The sequence below is a fragment of the Haliaeetus leucocephalus genome, unplaced genomic scaffold (genome assembly GCF_000737465.1).
Source record: "Haliaeetus leucocephalus isolate CR32 unplaced genomic scaffold, Haliaeetus_leucocephalus-4.0 Scaffold168, whole genome shotgun sequence".
In the NCBI taxonomy this organism is placed as follows: domain Eukaryota; kingdom Metazoa; phylum Chordata; class Aves; order Accipitriformes; family Accipitridae; genus Haliaeetus; species Haliaeetus leucocephalus.
This window is the reverse complement of record NW_010972604.1, coordinates 1,712,562-1,735,297: the sequence shown is the minus strand read 5'-3', so window position 1 is coordinate 1,735,297 and position 22,736 is coordinate 1,712,562. Positions and strand designations below refer to the sequence as shown.

At 40.4% G+C, this 22,736-nt stretch overlaps 1 protein-coding gene across 10 annotated transcripts in view; it reads right to left on the bottom strand.

Annotated features, from left to right (window-relative positions):
- Positions 1-22,736, bottom strand: part of MARCH8 (membrane-associated ring finger (C3HC4) 8, E3 ubiquitin protein ligase) — a 100,812-nt gene that overhangs the window by 35,316 nt on the left and 42,760 nt on the right. The gene's annotated exons all lie outside the window — the stretch shown is intronic.

Genomic DNA, 22,736 nt, shown 5'->3' with positions numbered 1-22,736 from the left:
CTTCCAACTCATATTATACCATCGAAGTGTACTGTTAAAACAGTGAATCACAGAATCATCTCTTAGCCAAGGTTACAAAGGCCTCCTGAATCTAAAACCAGATTCAGAACAATACTAGAAAACTGGATACTTCCCAAAGCAAACTTGATCCTTCAAGTTGCTTCTATTTTGCTCAAGGATTTTATCTTCTTTTCTCCCTTTCCATCTTAAGATATTAAGATTGCTTATTAACTTACTTCTGACTCCATGGACCATAAGGGCAAATGACAATTCCCTCTAGCAATTAGAGAAATCGCTTCCCAAATGATGCTGGGAAAGCGTTTGGGATATTTTTGGTAACATTTAACATGATACGCCCAAAAGCACATGACAAAAGAGCTCTCAAAAGAGCACTTGTAGATATCAGACCTGTTTAGTAATACCTACTCCATACGGACTAGCTTGGTTTTCCCTGAAATTTCATGTTCCCATTTTTATCAGTGCAGTCTGACAAATGTTCTGACCTGCAGCATTTCAAACTCAGTGTTAAACGATCACAGAAATTTAGGTAAATGATGAACTGGGCCCTACAGATCCCATTAAAGCTACTTAGCCAAACACTGATTAGAGTAAAAATCTAACTTGTGATGTTCTAAAGAGCTTTAAGCACATTACATTTCTTACAACAATTGTTTGTAAGGTCAGAGAACACACAAAGAAAGTACCTAAGAAAACAACAATTCAACCATCCTTACAAAAATAAGCCAAAACTACTTAAGGAAAACACTGCTCTGGGAAGAAAGATGATTCACGACTAAGAGAAAGGTACTCTTCATTTAAAGAGTAGTGCATTTAAACTGCAGAACAAGACTCTTTTAAAGCATATATTTGCTAATAAAAAATTATATTAAGTGATCGTTCAGGGTTCCTGGCTCATTATCCAGGAAATTCAGGTGTCAATTGACTATTTACCCCAAGTCGTTTAAATAACATGCATGTGTGAATGCACATACTTAAACACATTAATTTTTTAAATAAAAAACCTACAGAAAGCACACATAGAGCCAACTACCCTCTTTTCCCCCAAAATACAACCCTTGATACCAGAAACAAAGGCAAAAAACTCTCTAGGCGTAGCAGGCTATTCTAACCAGTAACCCAAGAGCATTTTATAGTGTTTTGCCAGGGAAGCACAGTTGATTTCACATGGTGCCTCACCTGACGCTTTGGGATGCAGCCAACCAGCATGTATCCAGAGAAGGCTACGTAGGACCAGGCAGAAGACCAGTACTAGAGACATCATCATTCATGAGCACCTACTGGTGCTATCAGCATTCTGCACTGTTTGGTGCTGTGAACATTTAAAGTCTTTATACTACTGAGAGTACCAGCATATGGCAGGAACCCGGCAAGGCAGTGCTTTGAAACACCTGGCCACATCTCCAGCCTGCTATGCCATCGCTAACCTCCCACAGCACAGCACAGCCAGGACGTATTTTGCAATCGCTATTTCAGGGCTTTCTGCAAAATTCAGACCTGAAGAAGCCAATGTATGACTTGCTTTCGCAGGTCTGTCTTTCAGGACCATTCCCTTTGTTCACAGTCCTGTGTGAACAACAGTGACTCAAGATGGCCATTTCTCACTGACAAAGCAATTCTATGATTTGCACAGTGCTAAAAGCTGCAAAAGCCTCTTCTCTTAAACACAGAGGATTTAACCACTCTAAATGTACTTCTTTTTTAGCCTAAAAATCTGTAGTCATTAACTTCATTTCCACAGTCGGGGTGCTGCCCTTGAAGTGTCAACATATTCAGTAACGTTAAAGGAACTGAGGGTGCAGGTTCCCAAGAGTCACAGATAAACAAGTTTCAGCAAACAAGGGGTGTGCATTCTTCAGTCACAAACAGATACTCTGGCACTCTCTCACTCAGAGGATGTTTAGGACCTGTTACTCATAAGAGCAAATCCTGCTGATTCTGGTTACCTTCCAACCACACAGCAGGAACAGGGAAAGTACAGCACCATACATCACAGATATCAAGGGAAGAAAAATGAAAATGCAGGGAAAGTAAAGGACAGAAGCAGAATTTTAATGTGCTCCATTAGTCTTTCCTGTATATCACTCATGAAGTGGGTCCCCGATATAGGAGCAGGATAAGAATTCAGCATCTATCTGCAAGTCAGTTAACACCACCTAAATCCATGTCTCACAGCTGATGCTATCTAGTTTACCGATATTGATCACTGGTATATGTGTACATCATGTTCCCACTTTCTTCGCTACATCTGTCACAATAGCTTATGCCCACAAATGAAAATCGATTAAAGAAATCTTTTTGGTGGAAGACAAATTCTCAGAAGATTTAGATTTTCTACATTTTTGATACTTTTCCCACTCTTAGAGAAGATAAGCACAACTCAGGAGGCCAACAGGATGAAAACAAAATCCTACAGATCTATGTTTGTTTAGGAAGGTCATTTCAACTTCTTTATTTAAAGAAGTTATTGGAGAAAAGAAGATGGTATGGCCATATAGAATGAGGGGAAAGTCTTCCACAATGGCACCGAAAGCAAAATGGTAAGCCCCATTCTGTCAGGGACATCTTTTGTAGTTCTGTATTCAGCAGCAGTGCTTCTTGACAATAAGACCACATCAGATCTTTTCTCTCTTCAGAATGTAGCAGCGCTCAACAAAGCAAACAAAATACCAACATGGAGAAGGAATGGGTGGAAATGAATATTGAAATAGTATAAAAACCAATGGCAGGTCAACAGCTTTTGCATATGGTGACCAGAGGTTAAATCCTGGCTTTATGGAACTCAGGGGGAATTCCACCACTAACGTCAATTGGGTCAGGAGTTCGGCCTCTGTCAGCAAGAGGTGCTGCAGAAATGCAAAGAGTTCAGCAACAGACAACCGGGGTGATCAACAATAAGACAAGTCTTTATATGAAGACAGCTGAAGCAACAGAGTATTAAAAGAGAAAGTAAATAATTAAGGCGAAGTGAAGAAAAGGCGTGTAGCGAAGTAACAATACTTCACAGTTGTGTCCTAGACCTTCAGAAGAACACTGGGAAGCAGGTGACTCAATCCAGCTACTGCAGGCTAAGACACATACACTTTGATGAATTATTTCCTAGAGGAAGCAATAAATCAGCACTCCATGTGGACACAGTGGTCCCAGCAAAACCAAGAAGGAATGCCTGTGGTCTCAGGAAGACTCAGACTGAGCCACTATCACCATCCTGATCTGAAAAAAAAGTATTTCAGTAACTGCAACTGGTAGTAGGCACACTTTAGCAGATTGGGACCTAAAGTAGTTTTAAAAATACCGATTTGCCTTAAAGCATGAGAAGCAGAGAAGAAGAAATTGCAGTAGGAGTCAGCTAGAAAAAAATGCGTTTGCCTCTGCACATGAAAATCTACATTTACTTCACGTTCAGCAGGAGCACTTCTAGAAGAACCCCTGTGCAGGAAGGGACCGATGTGCAGTACTAACACTGAGCAACACCAAAGCCAAAGGAGCTGTGTTGGCTAAATAAAGCAGGGATGAGCCCAGTGACCCAGCACAGTAGGACAGTCAACCCGAAGGCCAACAAACAGTAAAAGCAAAAAAAAAAAAAAAAAAGATGTTTTTTGAGCAGGTGGTGTAAATACAGAGTATGGTGCTCAGAGCACCCCTAACTACCACTCCTTGTCAGGGCAGCTGTAGTTTAAAAGGGACACTGTGTAGGCAGCCTTGTTTCCCATCACTGTAATCCTAAAATCATCAGATTACAGCAGAAGACTGACTGAGGCAATCAGATGGGTGACTAACAAAACCTACCTGCTGAAAAGAAGAAGCTTTCCAGAAGAGCACTGCTGGGAAGTTGGGAAACTTCAGCGCAGTGACCATCTTAATAAGGAGAGTTAAGGTTTTTGTGTGTCTGAATGAGCTGAATGCCAGCAGCTGCTTAAGAAGTAGATTTACCACCGCAGTCCCAGGAACGCCTGCATTTTCTGCTAAAATAAAATCTCTGGGCCACTAGCCTATTGGAATAGAAGCTTTTCCACTTAACTGAAGACATTTACTCATTCTCTTTCCACAACTCTCATGCTCCAGTTCTAGTAAAATCCTGCTTGGTTTCAGAGTTTTTTATGGAAACGCACACACATCTGCTCAAAAGTACCGATATTATGCGAGTAGTATTAAACAATTCACTCCACTGGGTTCCTCTGCCTCTCGTATTTATTCCTATGAAACAGAAAATGAACTGCAGCTGTCAGAGTGCTGGCTGACCTACTGGGGACTGTACTGCATTCCTGCACACATGCTGACATAGCATTTTCTAAAGTTTATTTCCCAAGGGGAAAGGTTTATAAATAAGTCTCATTCACAGTAAATCTCCTGCCCTTCATTCCCTAGAGCTTTGAGCAAGGGCAGTTTTTTGTCACAGGAAATTGCATCAAAGTTTTCAGAAAAAGTATATTAGCTTATACAATTTGCTTTTGTCAAACTGCCTTTAAAATGACCCTCACCAGAGCTAGATTTTAAAAGATCAGTTTCAATCTTCTCTATGCTCACTGCTCTACACATTCATTATCTGCAGAAATCAGACTGGACATCTATGAAATCTGCAGCTGTTCTAGAAGATAACAGATTTTAATACTTTTTTTTTAAAGTAACTTTTAAAAAGCCACAAAGAACCACTACATGATTAAAGATATTTCTGTATACCTTCTGAAAATACATATAGTCAGATCTCTAGGGAGACTGTTTTCTCTTAGGCTCTCTACTTGTAACTGAGCGAGAAGCTGAAGCAATAAGAGAGGGGCTTCACCATGGGCTCTAGAACCCAGCAGAGAGGATTCACTTAGGAGGCAGGATCCTCAGTTTGCAAGCTTTTCTGCCTGGGGCATCACACTGACAACACGTTTGCCGATCACATTACAACAAGGTTCTGATCCAGAACCGGAACTTCCCAGTCTACACACTCCCTTCCACCAAATCTCTTTCTGATTCCTCTTAGTTTTGAAAATACAAAAGATAAAATTATCCCTAAATGTAAGTACTATCCCTCCAGTTTGAAATGACCACTGAAGTATTTTCCAGGAGATTAAAGAATAAGTAACTGTTGCTTTGGAAATCCATTTCTCTTAAAGGCCAAAACCCGGGCAAGCAATATTGCCTATCTGGACATTACAAAATGTCAAAATTCTCCCTGAGATTTTAGTTTTAAAGGGGCGTTTCAGAAGGCATCTAGCAAAAAAAAAAGAAATATCAGATAATGTGCAGGCATTCTCTAAAAGATTAAATAGATGATTTGGCCAGATAAGCACTCTGGGGAAAGGCAGGAGTGCAGGGGGAAGGATTAGATGCTGATGAGCTGCATCTTGCAGTGCAGACAGTGGGACTGATGAAACAGTAGCACAGGATAAGGATACAACCTGCAAGAACAACTGGATTGTGCTCTGAAATACAGAGACTTAAAAAGCACAAAGACTCAAACCAGAACATCCTGGTCCACATTCAGACTCCCCCATATTGGAGATTCACAATTCTGGGTTTCAGTACATTTACCAAAGGTGAGTGAGACCAATGTGAATTTGCAAGGAACAGCTAAAGGTTAGATATGGTTTACACCATGTCTTTTACATTTTAACCCTTTGCTTCCTTGTCACAATTCCATACATAAGTGCTTTGCTTTGAGGAAGTTACAAATGTCACTGTGTTTTCAAAGGCATCCAGGAGGAAATTCATCGATGGAATTAAATATATAATCTGTTAGGTCAGATAAGACCTGAGGCTGGTGAACAGGGATTTCTGCAACAAAACAAGGATCATGAACAACGGGAACCAACCCAGAGGAAAATGCAGGAAGGACTGACACTTAGAAAGGGTAACCACTTAAAAACTGATCAAAAGGTACAGCTCACCCTATAGTTATAACAGATACCTATTAATCTTACAAATTAATTTTTAATAATCCTCAAAATAGGGAGATGGGGATATTTAAATATCAGGTCTGGAAAAAGCCCGTGGCCCCTTGGACATGCTCCCTATAGGCTCTAAGCTTCCCTTGCAAACTCTTGTTCAACATGCGGAAGGGAAGAAAACATCTCTAGTGAAAAGCAGCTGTACAAACCTCTTCCAGTCACTTAAAACTCAAAGGTCTAAAAACTCAAAGTAGCAAAATAGGCAGTCTTACCCTGCAGCTAAGAACAAAGCAGCACAGCAGAGAGGTAAATTACAAAAGCAAGAGTTCAAAGGGACAAGTGGCCAATTCTCTAAGAACGCACTTAGAAAAGCTAATACTTTTCTTCTGAGGTTCCTTAATACCATCTGCTGCTAGTACCCTGGCAGATAGAACGGACGACTTCAAAAAAAGGAGTAAAATTGGAAGAACCTCTCTTAATACAAACATGCATTTAGGTAACACCCAAATTGTCACTGAAAATAAGGCTGTACCACAGGGTTGAAACTTTAGCACACAATGAACGTCCTTCTTCTATAGCACCTTCCCTCCAAAACAGTATTTCCTCTCCAAAAGGAAATACTGCAGTTGTTCAGTGCTGAACAGCACTAGGGAGCAGCTCAAGATAAGAGCTGAATAAGACAATATTTAATATAAACTGTAAGAGGGACGCGATGAGGCCAGATTGCAATTTACTGCCTCTTGCAAAATACACCCCTGGAGTTTGACATCAGTATCCTGAAGTAGGCAAATATGGCGGTCACTTGGCAGAGGAGAAATCTGAGGCACAGGGAAATTATGCTGCCCTGAGTGAACTTCACCCCTACTTGTCCTACTCTTATATGTGGTGTTGCTCAGTGCCACAGCCAGCAGCTGTGTCTTGTTACAGGCACATGGCTGAACAGTGCATGTAGTTTGCACAGGATGAGTTTCACATCCAGTGAAGCTGTGCCAAAGCAAGGAGAACATGATCGAGATCTCTCCCTTCCATTCTTCTCAGCCATGTCTGTCCTGGTTTCAGCTGGAATAGAGTTAATTTTCTTTCTAGTAGCTGGTATAGTGTTATGTCTTGGATTCAGTATGAGAAGAATGTTGATAACACACTGATGTTTTCAGTTGTTGCTAAGTAGTGTTTAGACTAAGTCAAGGATTGTTCAGCTTCTCATGCCCAGCCAGCAAGAAGGCTGGTGGGCGGCACAAGATGTTGGGAGGCTACACAGCCAGGGCAGCTGACCCAAACTGGCCAAAGGGGTATTCCATACTATGTGGCATCCTGCCCAGTATATAAACTGGGGGGAGTTGGCCTGGGGTGAGGGCGGCTCAGGAACTAACAGGGCATCAGTCAGTGAGTGGTGAGCAACTGCATTGTGCATCACTTGTTTTGTATATTCCAATCCTTTTATTATTATTGTCATTTTATTATTGTTATTGTTTATCATTATTAGTTTTTTCCTTTCTGTTCTATTAAACTGTTCTTATCTCAACTACGAGTTTTACCTTTTTTTTCCCCCGATTCTCTCCCCCATCCCACTGGGTGGGGGGAGTAAGTGAGTGGCTGCGTGGGGCTTAGTTACTGGCTGGGGTTAAACCACGACAAAATCTCCAAGCTGGATCTTGTCAGGGCATTGATTTTCACATGGAGTACCAGACTTTGGGATCTGCCTGCAGAGCTGCCTCCTGGAGCCCACCACCTGGCAAAGCACTAACTACACCTTAGTACATGCTTCCCCCAAGTGAGAAGAACAGTCTCATTCACCCCACCAATCTTCCCCCCTGAAACTTTTCTATTTGTCCCCACCACTTGTAAATGTGATCCCAAATTCTCCTTGTACTTCCCTGGCTGTACAATAGCCTTTAGATCTCTAAGCACAGTGGCCCATGAGAATGCCCTCATTCCCATACATGGAGGCAAGCAAACTGAGGGTAATACAAACAATAAATCAACACTCAAAGATGCCTGATTTTTATTTTTGGTTACAGGTGAGGTACTACAGCATCAGGAATATACAGGCTTTTCAAACAAAGTTGGGATTTGGGATCTTGGGAGTTTAAATTTTGGGATTCAAGATTAAGAAACACTACTTTGGACAATAGCTGTGTGAGGACTTCTCACCTAGGTACTTTGATATTTACATTTTTCAAACCTTTGGCACATGCAGAAACCCTGCTGCCCATGCCACGGTCATAACTGAAGCATAGCAGTGGAACTGAAGTAAGAGGATTACATTTCAGGAGGGACATGTTTTGGTGCGAGACTAGAGGCTTAAGGGGATTAAAAGATAGGAGCTGCTTCCCAGAGTGACAGGGTGAAAAACAGCAAAGCCCACATGTAAACATTGCCTATAAGTAAACATTGCTTTGTATCCTTCAGCAGCAGAGAGATACAGTGAGCAGAACAGCAAATGAACCAGTGAACACATCAACTGCGCCTTCAGCCACCTCCACTGTCCCCAGCACCATCTTAACTCACATCATACCTGCATTTTCTGTCTCCTTGTGCCTTTTATCACCCTTGTTTCTTCTGAGCTGCCGCTCTTCCCACAGGAACCAGCCTTTTTCTCCTGTCTTTCTATTATTATCTATATTGTCTTTCTCTGTATAATTCCCCATCACCAATGGAAAACAATTTGGAAATACTTTTTAATTCAGTGCAAGGAAAGAATGTTGGGATGCTATATAAAGGAGGGTGACTTCCATATCAAGAAACTAGAACGGGTAGGAATATAGCTGTCTTCATAAAATCTAATCCTGGGTAGAAAGGGGAACTCCCGTAAGTTTTAGAAAAAAGGACTGCAATCATTTTTAAATTCAGGAGGATTTTATTTTTCTGCTAGATAACACTCCTCAAAGGTGAAGCATTAGATTTGGCTTCCAGTTCAATATGCCCTTCTAACAAATACTTACAGAAGCGGTGGTTTTATTCCCTGAAAGATATAGAGTTAAACTCACTAACAAGAGTTACAAATGCCGGAGGGCCTGACATGACTGGAACATCCTATCTGGATGTAATTTAGAAATCAGAAAACTGTGCCAAATTCAACTGATGCTTTCAAGAAAGAAGAGAATTCAGGAGCAGGGTTGTGTGGTGCTAAGCATTGTGACATGTGGCTAAAGGCTGGAATTGCTTCAGAAAGCTTATAACGCAATACAAGAAAATTTAAAGATGACTACAGCAACCTGACAACAGACACTAAGAGGGATGGATACTCGTGTATTGAGTAAAAGCTGCCAGGCATATTTATGTCAAATGCATTAAAATACACACATACACACAAATATATTAAAAAAATCCCCTACAAACTACATTTTGGTTTCATTTTATAGAAATAAACTGCACTAGACAGGGACGAATCTCAAGGGCTACAGTAAACTGAGACAAAGAAACCCTCTCAAAAGAGAAGTCCTGCAAGTGTCATCTGAATTTTAATGACAAGGTAGTTGATTTCGTTTGTATCACAGACAGCATCCAAGAAGAAAAGCAAGGTTAGGATGACCACTGAGCCAGGGCTGGGGAACCGGGAGATGCACTTTCTGTAGTCAGACCTTTATGGCCTTGGATACTAAACTTTCCCAAAGCTCAGTTGAAAAGAATGGAACAGAAAGTCAGAGATCACCTCTGAAAAGCGCTGACAGGTAAAACTGGTTCATATCTATAAATGGTAAAGAAGAGGACAACTTGCAAAAATGCTCGCATTACAATAAGCATACTTAAATTCTCTTCCCACTGCTGTTCAGGAGCTCATGCTTCCTCCTTGTTAAATTCACACTTCTTGATATTGCAGATGCTCTGCTTTCATTTCAAATATATCCGTGTTCACCTTTCTTTTTCTTTCAGTGAAAAGCATGTTAACATCTTGCCTGGAGTCAGACATGTGAGAAGGCTTCTACTTGTGCTTCCACAAATCAAAAGCAGCTGCTACATGGCATGGCTGAAGTAAAAACTCTTAAATAAAAAGCAGAAGAGCAAAAAGGGGAAAGGAGGATAGAGCAAGTAATAAGCAATGTACCCTGCAGTACAACTGAGGAAGCAAAAAAACAAAAGAAACAATCCTCCCCTCCCCCTAATTTTTTGTTTTTTTTTTTTTTTTTTTAATGGCATGACTTTTACATTTCTTTGTTGAATATGTGATGAAAAATGTAGGTCTTGAATTACCACATACATTGCTTTACACATGTTGCTCTCCACCCAGGACAGCTAGTGACATTGTATGCTAGATAACTTGGAGATAGTCTCAATCTTACCTCTAAAAGGGCTTTGCTCCAGTATAGCTGAGGGAAACAGAGAGGAAAAGAAGAGTTTATAGAAATGGTTTCATTCAGCTTGTAATGAGCTACAATTCTCATTATCTGTAACACTGGTGCTTGCAGTTTATTAGGAGGACTCATGTCTTCTTATTTTTAAACCACACTGGTTAGGTTAAAGCTACCTTACTTGGGAATTGGCTTGGTCCTGGCACCACTCTTCAACTCCCCTTTACATTTAACACAGCATTTTTTGGCAGAAGAGAAAATGCTCAATGCATAATTAAGAGCTTGGATAGTGTTGTAATTCATTTAAGTGTCACAGGTATGCCATGACAAACCACAGTGCAAAAGCAACTCATACCCCCCACAAAACTCGCTGCCTTGCAAAGCCAGTATTAGTTTCCCAATCAAAAGAAGTTTTATGGACAGGGAGATCTTTCTTAGTTTTCCTTTTGCCTGTCTACAGTGTGTTTACCATTTGAGTACAGGTATTGTGGTAAATCACAAGCCTTCAAAGTACAGCTCAGATTTTTAGCTCTCTTACCCTTACCAGCCATCATAAAAAATTGATAAAAAGTCTTTTCATTGTGAAAACGCTTCCAGTTGAAATACACAGGCAGCCTGAAACAGCTGGTCAAAACGGGGCAAGCCATTCAGCTGAAATGCTGATGTGGCAATGATGGAGTATAGTAACAAAAACTTGTCACCAAAGTTCATTACTTTAAGGTTGATGAAAAACAACATGGACAGTTATAAACCGTTGCCCCTTTGAAAACCCTCTGAAACCAGCAGCTCCCAAGCTTTCCCATACACAAAGCCATTTCAGAGATGCTGACTGCAGCTAGGCTCATCGTTTCTTAATTTAAGAGCTTCTGTCCAACTGTAATAACTGCAACAGATGACAGGAGAGACAATCACTAAGTCAACTCCTACCCTGACCCTTGACTGTAACCTGGGAAATGGGAAGCCAGCAGAAGTCAGAAGACTAATTTGACTTGAAACAAGGGATATTTTTAGGGAGAACAACACAGTCGGTGCTCTCATGAAGACCAGAGTCAGTGAAGGGCCACAGTTATGGGAGAAAGAAGTATTAAAAAAAAACAAACTTAGCAGAAGTATAGTCCCTGAATAACGTTGGCAGAGAAAACACGGGGATTATTATTCTAACCACGATGGCCCAGCCTGGATTTGAAAGCAGAGCTGGTGCCTCAAATAGCCTAAGGTATTACATCTGGCTCTTCAAACTAATCTGACCCCTTTGAGACAGACAAATACTTCCTTGGGGAAGAGTGTTGTTACATTTCAGAGTCCTAATGTTAACCACTGACTGTCAATCGAGATAAAACAAGCACCCCGATGACTCATAAAACTAATTTTCCATTAGACAGCAAGAGAGAAACTGATGACAAGAAACAACAACAAAATTAGCCGTTAACAGAAACCAGATGGAATAGCAAAAACTATTCAAAGAAAACTATTAACTTAATATCAAGAAAAAGAAATAACTGTGTAGTAACCACAAAACGTCTCAATATGGAGACCAACCAACCATCAAGGTCAACATAAGGGAGCTTAAATTGATTGGTTTTGAGATTGCTTCCTGTTACACTAGGCTAAGCTGGGAACTTGACGTTAAATTAGAAGGAAAGGGAAAAAAAGATACCCAGACAAGAGAAACACAAAAACCCACGTAGACAGCAGCCCAGCTGCCCAACAGAAAGCGCAGAAACCAGGCCCTGGAAGAACATTTTAAAGACATTTCTTCCTCTTCCCCTTCCCAACCCCTCCTGCTACCTCAGTGCCACCTTCTCTTTTCAACAGCCAATTTCTATCACTGAAGAGCTTCAGATTCACCTGTACTAAAAAAATAATAATAATAATAAAAAATATTCATATGTCTCCACAGTGCACACTAGGACCTACTATAAGGTTTGTCTAGGAATATGCCAATTCAAGTCACCAAATTGCCACTGAAGCACTACTGGCTCTAGTACTTCAATCCAAACTGTTCACGACTTTTTAAACAACTACAATTCAGTTTCGTCAACCTCTGATACACAAAAAAACATGACTCAAGTTTCAAAATCATGAAATTAGCTTAAAATTCATAAGACAAATGCGTACATCCCCAATCACAGAGGCTGAGTACACCAAAATACACATGATAAAAATAAGTCAGCAACACTGCCTAGTAACTGCAAGAGACAGGAAGAAAATCTTAAAAATGCACGTTTCAAGCATTAGTTTAAAAAAAAAGTAAATAAGATTTAAAAAAAGGAACCTTTATCTTCTTAACCTTTCTTTTGGTTATATGCAGGACAGATGCATGGGTATGGTGCTTCCATGCTCAATCCAGAGATGACAAAATTACCATTTCTTTTAACATAATAATCTAATTATTTCAGTACCACTATTTAGATTTTGCTTTTGAAAGCATTACATCCCAGGAAGAATCAACAGTACACCTTTTTTTTTTGGCTGGGGGTGGGGATGGTGATTTGGGTTTGTTTCGTTTGTTTTTTTTCCTTTACAGTGACTGAAATTCAGGTGATTTGGGTTTTTTTTCACCAAATGAGGCTGCGATTCAGAGAGGCAAGGCTGTCTGAGGTTATCACCTAGCCAATAGGTTGAAGTCATTATGTCCTTTGCCACAAGGCAAAATGGAGAAACAAGGGATAAGACAAAGCGGGGGTGGTGGGGTGGTGGTGGTATAATCTGTGTAGTCTGTCAGCCCTGGATGGCTTAACTGAAGAAATGGGAAAATCACCCTCTTACAATGCTCTTCTACATTACCTCACCTTCCCCGAGACAATAAACTCTTTGGAGCACATCCTATGTCTTTAGGCACTTCTAGACAGATTTACAGTACCCTTCTGGTGTCTGCAGATAACAACAAAATAAGAGAACTTGGAAGAAACAGCATCTGTGGATATGCTCTGTCCAGCCGTATGATGAAAGGCTTTAGTTGGGCCCTTTTGATTTCCTCATGCCTAGCCTCATAAAGAAAGCACATTAATTTAATTAATTCAAATGAATGAAAAATTATTCACTACCAAGCAGGAGACAAAGTTCAGGGCAAGGGTATTTTAACTCATTTCAAGAAGGGGAGTTCCCAGTCAGACTTTACAGAGCCTGTGAAGCCACACTGGGGGAGACAACTTCTACCTCCTTCAAACCCACTGTGGAACTGCTTTTCTGAGAAGCTAAATCACTTCAGAGTAAAAGGTGACATGAATGTCACAGGTTTTGCTCCTAAGAGAAGTGGAGGAACTTTGCAACATAGTTCTTCAGAGACCTACTTTTCTTCAGCCAATCTGACTCATTAAAGCCTAGTTTCTGAGATGATTGGCAAAGGCATTGATTGCTTGGCTGTTCTTGATCATCTGGGTTTAAGCCATGGAAGGTTCCCACACACTTATAACAGCCACCAAGCAAATAAATTTAGCAGCACTAGTTATCTGGTGAGCTTGAAGTCAAGGTAATGAAGGAGCACCAGGAAAATCCCTAATCATGATTTTTGTCTTTCATCCACGTATCACAGACAGATGAGAAAAGCATGTTGCTAACAAAGAAACGTATGAATTCCGAGACACATTACAAAAGAGTACTTTCAGCAAATGCAACCATAAGAAAGAAATGTGTAGCTTTAGCAACAAGTGGAAAGAATCTGTAAGTGAAAACAACATACCCAGAAGAAGTGATGTTTAACAAAAACTAAATCCTGATGTCAAAAACACATCAAGAAGAAACATGAAAGGGAAGGAGAGCAAGCCACAAAAAGACATCAAAAAGGAGAGGAGGTAGGAAGAACAGCATAATCTGAAATTCTCTCTGTTCTTTACAGATTTATGATTGTTAAAGAGCCAGATAGAAGAGGTTTCTCTTTTTTCTTTTTTTTTTTTTGTGTGTGTGTCTTGTTTTTCTCAGCAACTCAATGTAATAGTAACTTTGCAAAGTTCAGCTCTGCCTGAATTGTCTATTGACAATTGCCTATTTTTGCCCTTCTCCAAATGCTCTTCTAACATTGTCATGCAGTGGTAGGGTTTCCCCATTGAGGCTGACTCATTTCTATTGTAGCTGACAAGACTCCTGATCTTCCAAAACCTTTGTAGCCCTTTGACATGTCTCAGAGTGAAGGAGTCTATGTGCCATGTGAAGCATTGTTAACAAATACAGAAGGTATAGCTTGGTAGCTATAACACTTGTGGCCACGCTGCATATGACAGACAATTCTCTGTCAAACCAGTCCTATTGCAAAAGCTTTAGCAATTTGCATCATCTTCTAAAAAGTTACTACTAGACACACTTACTGAAAGCCATGGGGGCACGTTTATGCCTTAGAAGAATAAAAGCGTGGCCAGACAGCAGTACAGTTGAGTAATTTTCATGAAGATATGACAAATTATGCTAATCAGAATCACCAATACTAGTTAGGGCCAGGCTGCCTTTAACAGGTGCAGTTAAAATCCACAGACACCACTCAGAAATCAACACATCAAAGCTTTGAGAATTACAGTAATCACATATGATTATTTAACAGGAAGGTTAAACAAGAGCAAAATAGGCAAACCTGGAGACAAGCCCTTTCCCTGCATTTGCAGGTACTCCTGCTACCTCTGCTGAAAGAAAACATAGGCCTCAGAAGGGAACAGCCCAACACCAGTTCTAGTGAAGGAAGTGGTCAAGGATACATCACTGATTTCTGAGTCAGGGAGCTGTGCATTCATGGTTTCATCATTGGTTTCGCACACTCCTTAGGCAAGCCACTTCAATTTATACTTCAGTTCCTCAGGAGGAAAACGGAGCAAGTAAAACTTTTTCTTGCCACGTGAGCTCACTTTTTTAGACTGAGTTTTGAGAGACCGAAGGTGTCCTTTTTCTATCCATCTACAATACCTAATACCTAGTAAAACAGGACATAAGTGCCACTTCAGCGCCACTGCCACACAATGACACCAAAAATAATGCTTGAAGATTGAAACCCTGTTCTCAAAAGTGACTTTAAGTGCAGCCTTGCTATAAACCCCACAGAGACTGTAAATGTTTCCAGAAACTGGAAGTGGAGCAGGCAAGGACCACACTAAGAGCCGACCTTGGCTTCCAGAAGTCCAAAGGAGTATCTGTGAGAGTTTAAAACACAGAGGATAAAAAGTATTTCCAGACAAATCAACAGTAATAAGAATTACCTCACCATGACTGATGCCAAGGTTTAACCTTTTGAAAGAAACATACTGTCAGACAGGTCTACAGTGATACCCCAATGAAACCAACCTTAGTTTAAGAAGGAAAGGCACTCATACAGAAAAGACAAGTTTTGTACTAAGTCAGAATCTCTCCTAAGCCCGGATTCCTGACTCCTCAATTTATTGGAAAGAGAGTGTAATAGGCAAACATGACTCTCCCAACCATCAAAAGAAAATAATGCTATTAACCTCTCGCTCTCTCATATACTTTGTCGTGGTTTAACCCCAGCCAGCAACTAAGCACCATGCAAGCTGCTCACTCACTCCCCCCCCATCCAGTGGGATGGGGGAGAAAATCAGGAAAAGAAGTAAAACTCCTGGGTTGAGATAAGAACGGTTTAATAGAACAGAAAAGAAGAAACTAATAATGATAATGATAACACTAATAAAATGACAACAGTAGTAATAAAAGGATTGAAATGTACAAATGATGCGCAGGGCAATTGCTCACCACCCGCCGACCGACACCCAGCCAGTCCCCGAGCGGCGAATCCCTGCCCCCCCACTTCCCAGTTCCTAAACTAGATGGGACGTCCCATGGTATGGAATACACTGTTGGCCAGTTTGGGTCAGGTGCCCTGGCTGGGCCTGAGAAGCTGAAAAATCCTCGACTCTAGTCTAAACACTGCTGAGCAACAACTGAAAACATCAGTGTTATCAACATTCTTCACATACTGAACTCAAAACATAGCACTGTACCAGCTACTAGGAAGACAGTTAACTATATCCCAGCTGAAACCAGGACAACTTGAAGAGTGTGTTACCCTCCTGCTGAGACAGTTTGTCAGGCTAAAGTTTTTGGGGCAGCAGGGCAGGCAAGCTACTTCATTTTCAATTAGAAGTTGAATTTTCTTTTGCGTTCTTTACATACAAAGCCCAGGCCATATTATTTTCACAGCTGATTGACAGACCAAACCTGTACTTCTATTTGTATCCCCATAGAAAAAAACTAGACAACAAACCAGCATTACACTAATTGATCTAATTTATATTCCAAATAAGACACCAAACTTTTTGTGACTAAGGATCAGAACTTTTACTAAAGACATTTCAAGGAGGAAATTAATTTCAAATGGAGTTTTCTAAAAAATTTACTAAATATAAAGTTGGGGTTTTTTTTTTTTGAGAACTGCCACTCTGGCTATGCCCATTTTCCCTTGAATTCTTCCATCTTCAGCATGGGAGAATAAACAAGAAATCTTCAACACTCTTATAACTTAAATTCATCTTTGAACCAGGTCTGAAAAAGGCTAGTAGTCTAGGAAAAAAACCCAAACAAACAAAACAAAAAAATCCAAAGGAAAAAAAAGTCAAGATTTTTTCCAAAGGAAGTTTAGATACATGAAGTTACCAAAAATTTAGCACAGTCATATTGCATAAATAAGCTGGGAGATTTTCTGTTCTGTTTTTTTTTTGAAGACAAGTGAACTAAGTTTAAAATAACTGTCAGACACATCGTTTTAGCTTTAAGTGAGTACTTGATTGTTGTATCTATGCATACGGATGTTTGGTCAAGAAGATATTTCTAAAATCAGTAGTATCTGGTTTTGAAATCCTAAATTCTATTACTTTCTAAAAGTAGCCTGGTCCCTCTTCCCTTGAAAGTATCAATAAGTGCATACTCTAAGATATTTTGGGATGTGATTTTGTCAAATTCTTTCTGTAAACTAGGTAGTGTAGGCTGACTAGTTCTGTGTTTTCTAAGCTAACATAGACAGAAGGAAAGGCTATCACATGGTAAATATTTGACTAAAGGTTAGGAAAGGTGTTTGTTATTTTGTTTTTAAATAAAATCAGTTTTCACAGCAGAAGGAAGTTACCAGGGGGGTGTCACAGGGAAAGAGTTAATACAGAACAGCCTGAAGAGCAAGGTTAATAATGAGGTGGCAAAGTTTACCTCCCATACAGCTTCCTGTCATTAGCCAAGGCAAGGTGCAGAACCACCTAATTGTATTGGCTAGTAAAATAGCAGATGACATGCAGGCTGGATAAATGTCAAGTGACAATCTTAATTTTACATATTCAAGGCTGGGGTCGAGGTACTTAGGAATACAATCTTTGGGTTATAAAAGTAATTTTACTGAAATGTCAGCTCAGTGCTTGATAGTGGAATAAAAACCCCCAAGTGTTTGTAATTATTAAGGGAAGTACAGAATCACAATGGTCACAGAGAAAATAACTAGGAAACAATCTCCTGTCTCTCTAGTAAGAAACACAGAACTTCCAATGAAATGAGCACTTCAGAACAAAACAGACACGAATTTTGTACAATAGTTAACGGTGGGACTCTGACTCAGGTGGTTTTGAACACTCAAAGTTTTATTTGGGTTCAGAAAAAGCTATTGGAGAGATTAGCAGAACAGAAATCTATTGAGAACTATTAAATACAAATACAGAAGAGTCCTTGAGCTATAGCTGGGAGAGCTTTCTGAGGAGGCATCATTATATTGTTGATGATATGCCTACTTTTAGACATATTACATAATTACATGTCTGTTTTTACACTAGTCCCTAAGCATCTCCTGTTGCACACTGCCACAAACGCTTTGGTCCAACCTGGTACAGCAGTTCTTACGTTCTCAATTCTAGCTATGATCTTGACTCTGTTGACAACTTTAGCATTCCTGATATTGTGAGCATAAGCGACTGTTTGGATCTTTGAGTCAGTTCTCTGGAAGAATCATCACTCATGAGATACGCATTTAGTGCTGAAGGGTTCAAGAAAACATTATTTCATACTCCTGTATAGGAGACAATTCTCTCCAGAAGTTGAATTTAGGCCTTAGTGAAAAATAGCAAATCAGAAAAACAAAAATGCATGACAGGAAGGGAGCAGGAAAAAAAAAAAAAAAAAAAAGCCACTAACTAGCGCCTCAAATACCTATAGTGCATGGATATAGTCAGAAGAAACTACGCTAGAATGACCCTATAAAGAGGGCTGTGCTCTGCTCTGCAAGATGACAAAACAAAAACGGATTCCCCAAATCCCAGACTGCAATAGTTGCTGTCAGTTCCTTCCTGACCTCCATTTTCTGAGTGCTTTCAAGCTGCCAGCCTTCACTAGCTGCACACAAACTCCTCCAGAAGCACAGGAAAGGCACAATGGCTAAAGCTCTCTACAGAGTTCAACTTGTAGGTGGTCTGACTCAGAGAGGTCTAACTGGCCTATTCGTATTCATGATTTTGTATCTAAGCCCAAGGTCATAAGCATCTGTATGCCAACATTTACAAACTGTGCTGAAATGTCTTTCTGTTATCTTTAAGCTCGGATGTTATCTGCGTCTACAGTCACCTCACTTCAAGACTGTTCTCTAAACATTGCTGAAAGGCAAATACACAACTGGGGAACTCCAAAGCACAACTGCAATGACAGTTGTCAATGTACACAAAACCTTGCAGAACATCAAAATACTACTTTACCTCCAACCTGTTCATTTGATATTACTTTAATATGAATGCACGAATAAACCAGACCAAACCAGAACTGTATAGCCAAGATAGCACATCGCTGAGCCCTGTGCCCAAGATTTGCTCAGAGAGAGGTGGTGTGCAGTTGGCACATCTCCACACTAATGTGCTCGCACAGCTTTTGGATTGGGCTTGTCTGTATCAGCAGTCAAGTCCTAATTTACTTGACTTGCAGTCAATCCCTGGAGATGCACATGGCTGCCTGATATCCCTCTGTCTCCACCAGATCTTACACATGGTCACATCCCTACTGGAAGCTTTGTATTTCTGCCTGCCCTGCAGTCACTCCCAGGAGGGAGAAAAGAATAGACAACACAGTTCCAGTCGTTTCTGCTCAGGTATCGGCACAGGTATCAGTGCATCCTATCTGTGCCTTTTGGACAATGAGACGCAGAGGTTTGGGGAGGTGTGGTTGGGGGGAAACAGTCTCTGTCCCCCCTCTTACTGACCCTCACTTGTCACCAGTGGCCAAGACATGCCCGTGATGAAGTGGCCAAATCCACTGCGGTGTTGAGGCTGAAGCACAAGGTGATGATGGCACCCCTTTGCCCTCCTTCACCAGACCGAGGTGCAGAGATCTCCAGCCTGGCACGCTGCACTTCCTCAAGGAGATGCAGAGGATCCTCCATCCTGCAGCCCCCACTGTTGTTTCCCCCCCAGCCACATCCATCGGAGGAAGCCAGACACCGTCCCTCCTCACTGCTGGCAAAGGAGGGAGCAGGCAGAGGGCCACCCCGCTCTGGGAGAAGAGACAACGGCAAACCATAAGGAAGCTGGCCAGCACTGAGAAAAGCCAAATGGCATAGGGCAGGCTGCAAACCTGACATCATGAACGCATGGTAATATATGCTCTAAATAAATTTTACATTGTTTGTCATCACAAGCAATTTGACTGCAACCCCACCATGGCACCAGAATACTTCCCACCATTAAGCTTTCTAGGAGGCAGCCTAGTGGCAGAAGGCCATGGACTGAAACCATGTTCATTTTGCACTACTGAAAAATTGATTTTCAATCTAAATTTATTCTTCAGTTATGTTTTTGAATAAAAGACCCCACAAATACAAACTTACATCTGTTCTCACCGTAGACCTACCTTTAAAATTCCTCGTCAGCTGAGAAATAAAAACCCCCAAAGTTTCTCCACTGCTTGATAGGTCCTACAAAGAAGCCACCATGCTTTGCCTTCCCTGTTTTTTACTACTTTTCCCAAGGACGTCACACTGCAACCATTTCATTTAAATGTTACAATATGATGCTGCCTTTATATCAGAGAACTAGCTAATAACTCCTTTTCCATTCATTTCTTTAATACCAACATAAGCATACTCTTCATTTCAGTTTGTGTCATTTCTTGCTGCTGCCGAACACTGAATATTTTTATTGTATTTCTGACTCTGCCATTAGGAATCTTTATATTCCATTACACAGAGACACTGACATAGGAGATAAAACTGGTAAGGAGTTTTATCAGATAAGTCTCAGTCCTGCTCCCTGCCACAGTCTGAACACAGAGTATCATGTTTCCTGTTCTGGTTCAATTCCAGCTCTTCACAGTGATCTACAGAAAGATAACCAAAAATTGGATTTGTGCCCCTTTTCCCCCTTATTCATTAGCTGGGGTTTTTCTGTTCAGTGCAAACTCTCACCTTCCTGGATCTGTAAGTAATCTTAGGCTGAAGAGGCCTGTTCAGTTCAAATATCTTCCTCACTCTTAGCTGATAGAGCGAATCTTTGGCAACTTTGGTAGATATTTTGATCCAGAACATTTCCCAGACATATGAAAGTTCTTTAATAATAATAATAATAATAATAATAATAATGAACACCACCACTACCTGAATTAAAAGAATTGTAAACACCAGAATAAAACTCCTCTCCCCAAGAGCGAGATTTTATGATCTACAGTGTCATAGTCCATCCAGGTCTCTCATGCTTCAGCTGCATGAGGATTTTGAGGAATTTCTGAAGCATGGGCATATGCCTGAGCTCTTTCAGATGGCACGCCAAAGATGACACTCTAGTTAAAGACGCAGGTGAACATGCTTGAATCCCCTCTGTGCCAATAAGGCTGTAATTGTTGTTTTGTGCTACAGTGATAGTACTAAATCTTATTTGATTATTAAAAAAAATTTAAAAAATAAAAAAAAAATCAGCTGCGTGGGTGGCAGGAGAGCTGAGTACAGCTAAAATCTGAATGTGGATAGTTGAAAGAACAACACGGAGATGCTTTTCGAAAACTTCATTTTAAACTATCAACACATGCACCTAGTACTTTAAACATCCAAGTGCAGAAATAACTCTTCCTTCCCTATACCCTGATGACTAGACAACATAACTCTGGACTCCAGGTGTAACTGAGTAGTGAAGCAGTAAATACACTTTAATGTTGGGGGGGAAGACAGCCTTAAAAGTTTAAATCACATAATCCCAAATTCACCTCTTAATTCCACTGACTTCAATCAAGTAACTGAATGCATGGGACCTCACAAGTCTAATAAAATCAGATAAAGAATCCTGCTAGCGAGCTTCTATGAAACCAGGATCTTATGCATCGAAAGGTCATAGTCTGTTGTAAAAGAGTATTAGACTGTCACCTCTCTACCTCACAACAAATATTGAAACATCTGCAAAATTCAAGCAGCAGATCAATTCTCACAGTATGTATAGCATATAAATTTCAAGAACATTAACATGTGAAGTCAAAAGGAGCTTTTTAAGTTTTTAAGTCAACATTTCAAGTTATTTAGGACTCCCAGAAGTACTGATGTGCCCTCCCCACCCCCAGACCCACAGGCTGATAGTGCAAAATACTGTCACTCCCAATTGTTAACAACAGCAAAAAATAAATGTCACTGAATATTATATTCTTGTGTACATGCAAATTCTATTTAGGTGATCAAGTCATCTTGGAAGACAACATACTGGCAGGCAGCATACATTTAAGCTTCACCAAAAGCACGTGATCATTAATCTCCTCCTGGGGGATTTCACACAAAGCTGACAATTTCTGCTTCCACCAGTAATGCTTATTTACTAAACCCTGGATTGGACTTCAAGCTATCGTTTTGAAAAGAAAACAATTTGTCTGCACAGCAAAGCACCGTTTCGTCCTAGATGTCTAGCAGGGACTCTTGATTTTTGCACTTTCAAGTTTGGGGTTTTTAGCAGCCCACCTAAATAAATATATAAATAAAATCCTGCCCGAACAGACACCACCACACCCCCCCCCAGGGAAGGCAGGCAGGCGGGACGAACACACGCACCAGTGCAGTTACCAGCCAGAAGCAGCGTACGTACTTAAGGCACACAAAGCAAATAACATTTGAACATTCTTGCCAAATGAGATTATGTGTTTGTATACCTCCCTCTCACACATGCACAAACCCACACATTACACAGCAAATAATGCTCACGGAACAGAACAAAGACCCTTTGTTATTGTTCCATAAGGTTTTGCAAAATCCCCTTCTTTGTCTAAAACTGAACTAATAGTGTTGTTTGAGCCCTGAAGATCTAAATATACAAAGCTTGTACAGAAAAGGAATATAGATTTCTTTTAGCACAACTGATAACATTAGAAAACACAAGCTTCTGAGAACAGAAGCCCCCATTTACAAGCATCTTTATTCAGAAAATTAAAAAAAAAAAAAAAGTAGTAAATACTGCAGCCATTCAAATGCACACATTCTGAATGGACACAATTGGAGCTTAAGGCTTATCACACCCAGCTGTGTTTTAACAGAAACTCTTATGGTTACCTCCCCCCACATAAAAGTGCTAATACTAATACAATTAAAAAGCCAGCTTAAATAAAAACCACCCCAGAAGATTTCAAAACCCAG